This window comes from Eumetopias jubatus, unplaced genomic scaffold, assembly GCF_037043125.1.
Source record: "Eumetopias jubatus isolate StellerSeaLion01/CBP00866 unplaced genomic scaffold, mEumJub1_p1.0 scaffold_6, whole genome shotgun sequence".
Classification (NCBI taxonomy): domain Eukaryota; kingdom Metazoa; phylum Chordata; class Mammalia; order Carnivora; family Otariidae; genus Eumetopias; species Eumetopias jubatus.
In genome coordinates this window covers 16,796,178-16,801,199 of record NW_028274812.1, presented here as the reverse complement: position 1 = coordinate 16,801,199, position 5,022 = coordinate 16,796,178, and the positions used below count along the sequence as shown (strand labels likewise).

At 45.1% G+C, this 5,022-nt stretch overlaps 1 pseudogene; it reads right to left on the bottom strand.

Annotated features, from left to right (window-relative positions):
• Positions 1–491: 491 nt before the first annotated feature.
• Positions 492–2,244, bottom strand: LOC114209280 (importin subunit alpha-1 pseudogene; annotated as a pseudogene).
• Between the last annotated feature and the right edge of the window lie 2,778 nt (positions 2,245–5,022).

Genomic DNA, 5,022 nt, shown 5'->3' with positions numbered 1-5,022 from the left:
TACATATCATCTTGTCAGAGAAAGGTCATTGTTTATTCTTAAAGTTTGGGTTTTGAAACGATCCATATTGTTGAGAATTGTGTTTTTAAAAACACACTTGAGTGGCAGTGGATACCCAGTAACCATTGTGGATCCTTTGTTTTCTATTTCCTTTCTGACGTGCAGCTGCCAAGTTATTTGATTCCAGTAGACAACACAGGAGAAAGTGCAAATATGAACGTTGCATCTTGGAATTCAGAATGTGGATGGGTATACAAATTATTATTACTTTTTATTTTTTATTTATTTAGGAACTTAATCTTTATTTACAGGACACTGCAAGAGAGGAGATTCTACATAGAAATAAGAAACCCACTGAGGAGGAGCTTCATACAGGTTGTACAGTTTGGAACTGGTCAAGTAGAGTTTTGTTGTAAAAAGTGCTACAATAACAAAACACATTTAAAAAGAGTTCTTAGTAGAGAAACTGTAAGACAAACTTCCACCAAACAGAGTACACAACAAACAACTTTCTGCCTCAGCTGTACAATCTAAAAGTTAAAAGTCCCGGGAGTGCCATCCTGAACTTGGAACGTATAGCCTTCGGAGGTAGTTTCTGGCACAACATTCTGATCTTCCTCTTCCTCTACAGAGAAATACTTCTCAATCAAGTTTAATGAAACTTTGTACACACTCATTTTCATGGTTTTGTAGAGCTTCAATTTTGTCCAAACCTCCACATTCTTCAATCATTATACTAAGTTTCTCAGTTTCACCTAGTTTCTCAGCAGCCTGAAAGATGTTTGAAATGGCATCCAGAATAACCAGAATAATTTTGGTGTCTTTTGCAGTTAAGAGGTTCATCAATGGTTCTATTATGCCACAGTGAACGAGGTATACAATCTGTTCAACTGTCCCACCGCTTGTATAGTTGGTCACAGCCCAGACAGCTTCCTTTTGTGTCTTCAAGTCTGCCTTAGAGAGAACACCAACGAGGAATGGGACTAATCCATGATTCACAACTTGCTGTATCTGGTCCTGGCGACCAGCTGTAATGTTTGACATTGTCCATGTAGCTTCCTTCTGAATATTAGTTTTGGGGTTCGTTAGGAGGCTGGGAAAAACAGCAAGTGCTCCTGCATCTATTACAACCTGAGTCTGTTCATCTGTCCCAGTAACGATATTTCCTATGGCTCTTAGTGCAGGAGTCACAATGGGCAATTCAGTAGCTCCTAGAAGCTTCACAAGCTGGGGCACAACTCCTGTTTTCACAACCATTTCAATCCGTTCATTTGGACCATCAGTAAGGTAGGAAATGGCCCAGCAGGTATCTGCCAATACTTCTGGATCATCATGATGCAGGAGACGAACTAAGGTAGGAAGAATCTGCTCAACAGCATCTAATGGGGGTGCAGGATTCTTGTTGCAACAAAGGTTTGAAAGTGTCCAAGTAAGGTTACGTAAGTAACCACATGCTAAAGATGACATATCAGGAACTGCAAGGAGAGCCCATAGCGGGTCAACTGCACCATACTTGATAACCAAGTCTCGAAAAACTGAACCATCACCTGCAATGTTTCCTAGAGCCCATACAGCTTGTTCACTGATGTGGGCATGGGAAGATGCCAACAGAGAAATGAATGCTGGGATCGCACCTCCATCTACCACAGCCTTGGTCTGTTCTGACGTCCCAGAAGCAATGTTAGTGAGAGCCCAAGCAGATTCAAACTGAATGGGACTACAATCAGTTCTGCCCAAGAAGGACACAAATTTTGGAATCAAACCAGCCCGGATTATGTTGTCTATGGGGGGCTGTTTTTCCCTAGAAAGCAGTTTCCTAGCAGCTTGAGTAGCCTGGAGCTGGCTTTCCAGATTGTTGCTATTTATGCCTTTGACAATGTCATCAACAGACCAATTTACAGTGCCCTGGTTGTTGCGGTTTTCCTGTAGTGGCGAGGTAGCATCATCAGGAAATGAGCTTACGTTTCTCCTTTTCAGCATCTGGTCATCCTTCTTAGCTTTCCTTAGCTCCACATTAACTTCTATTCGGCGCTGCCTCATTTCTGTACTGTCTTTCCCCTTGTTCTTGAATCTGTTAAGGCGAGCAGCTGGTGAATTAGCATTCTCGTTGGTGGACATGGTTATGAGACAAAGGGAGAAAGCTACACAGCCGGCTCAGGCTTCCACAGGAGGCGGTCCGGGGTGCGCAAGCCGCAGGACAGCTGCCCTCAAAACGTCCACCACGGATCACCCCAAAGATGGTGTGGCTCGTGCAGCCGGCCGGCGCGATTTAAATTTCCCGGTCTATTATTACTTTTTAATTTAAAAGTTGGGCTTCTAGAAAAAAAGGGGGCCCGAGTTATCTTAAAAGGGGAAAAATATTATTTTACTCCAGTGCAATGCATGCTTAGGAATAACTAAGCTGTTTCTCCATTTCAAATTTGAGCTGCCATTCCTTTTTATCAAACTACTTTCCAGCTTCAGAAAGTTGCAAACCTTGGTGCTGTGAGTTTTTCTTCTGTAAACATGGTTACTTCGTTCCAGGATGGGGTGGGGGGCAGAAGCTCATTCTTGTTACAAGGTGATCCCTCTATTTATCTGAGAATGGGTGAGAATATGTAAATGGTCATTTGCGATTAAGTGCAATTTCTCTTATAGCATGTTCGCCACATGAACTATTACACAGTGAGACCCAGTATGATATATCCTGAGTGAAAGGAGAAGAAATAGCAAAAGGATACATTTTTTTTTTAAAGCTTATGCGTCAGGACCAGCCCTTGGAAGCTCTGTGGAGAGAGTGAGCCTTGTAAGGAGGCAGGATTCTGCACAGCACTGTTTATGGGGAGGGAGGAGCCTTTACATGCAGGCATGCTGGGGCACGTGCCTGGGGAAACCAATATCGGATCTGCCTTTGGCCTGAGGAGAGACGCTTCAGTGCCTTCCACCTCTCTGCCCTTCCCTTACACAATCCTATTTCCGCCCTTGCAAAGCCAAACTCCTGTTTGGGCTGTTCCTTGTATGGCACCTACTTAGCCCTTGTCTTGTAAGTTGGTCTGGAAAATTATTTACTCCATGTCTCCATTTACTCTACAGAAAGGTGAAATGAAAAGTCAAAGAATACGCTAGATAGTCAGAGATGGTGGGTTTGAACTCCTGTTGCTCGACGTCAAATGTAATGTTCTCTCTGCATTCCTGGTTACTTCTGAAAGAAATTCTCAGGAGGCTTCCTGCACTGATTTGCTCCCTCTCTGTTATTAAACTTCTAGCAGAATGCTAATAACATCCTTTGTGACCAGTGGTTTAAAACTGTTCAGAGACCGTGCGAATCTTGCATCCTGCGGCCACTCTAGCTAAGAGGGGAGATGTGTCAAGAGGGGATGGCTCTCTGTCGACCAGCCTGTTCTTCCCAGAGGCTGGCCGGTGGCTGGGCTGTTTGCAGGGGTCTGGTATGGGCCCAGGAGGGGAGAGGTGGGAAGGGAGTTAATGTTTATGGGACACCAGCGACCCATCCAGCTCCATAGTGGGAAGAGTAGAGACAGTGTTCTGTCTTCGGGTTCTCTGGCAGCGAGGAGGCAGGCTTGTGGCCGGAGTCAGCTGACTAATGCTTCTGCCTGGGATTCCAACTTGGAAGGAGAGGCCCCTGAGTGCAAGGAGAGTCAGGGATTACTCACGGCAGCAGCCTGGGGTGAGTGCCCAGTGGGGAAAGTGTGGCTTCCTAAGCAGAATATTCTGGGGGGGATCCTGGCTGGGCCTTGCCCAGTCTGGTCTCTGCGGTTGGCAAGCCTGGATTTCCAGCCCTCCCATCGGTCCTGAGGGACTCCCTTTCAACAGGCTCTTTGTGCGAGAGATGGTTTTTCTTGTGTGTGGTTGGAAACTCTACTGATGTAGCCATGAGGAGGTAGAACCGGAATTCAAACGGGTCTCTCAGATTCTGTAAACCATTATGTATTCTTCTATACCCAAGAAAGTGATTGGAATCTGAGTGACTGCCAAACCCTGTCTAGTTTGTACGTTTGTGAGAAAAAGGATTTCCAAGTACATCAGTGATCAGAGAGATCAATAGTGATCACACACACACACATGCACACACACACACACACGTTCAAGTTGATTGGCAGGTTTTCATGAGGGAAATTGATTAAGCTTTCCCTTGCTGGCATTTCCAAGGGGAGAGAGAAGACATAATGTTTACTGAGTGGTTGTAAGTGCAAGAGGCTCTGGGCAGGCCGCAGAAGTGGGGGTATTGGTTAAGAACAGATTGGAGAGTCAGATCTGATTTCATATTTAGGTCTGTTACTTAATACACCTTTCTGACCTTGGGCAAATGATTTATCTTCTTTGAACCTCTGTTTCCTTATTTGTAGAATGGGGATAATAGCTATTTCATGGAGGTTCCCTTGGCACACATAAAGTAACTCACACAGTGCTTGGCACATGGCAAGAGCTTCGTACATGGGAGTTATTCTTTTTATCTAAATATATTGCCTCGTTTAGTTCTTACAGCGTTGCTGGTAGGTGGGGGGCAGTTATCCTTTCTTGAATAAGTCTAGGAATCTTACTTGCTGGCACATCCTTTTACCACCTTCTAGAAGGGGAATGTGGGTGTGGTTGAAAGCAGGTGAGATGAGGAGGAAGACAAACAGATCTTTATAAAAGTTCTGTTTGAGCCTAAAAGGTAAGCTGGGTTATCTTTTTCCAGGCTCATTATTGCACTGTTTGTTCACAGCTACTTTGACCTGTTCATTACACCTGCCGAGACAAATTTAGATCTCAAAGAGGCCATCAGAAGCTAAGGGCCCCCCCGCATGTTATGAGAAACCATGATACAATTCCCCTGAATTGAGTTACCCACATTATCCCTCGCCTCCCAATGCTCGGGTGCCTGATACACCCGGGCGAGGCCCCCAGCTCCTAGCACCCCCACTGTCGGATGCGGCTTATGCCATGTAATGGGAGCCACGGGCAGGTTTTGAGCAGTACCAGTCGAGGAGCTGAGGCCACTTCACCAGCAAAGGGATGATGAATTTTGGGGAAAGAACTGAA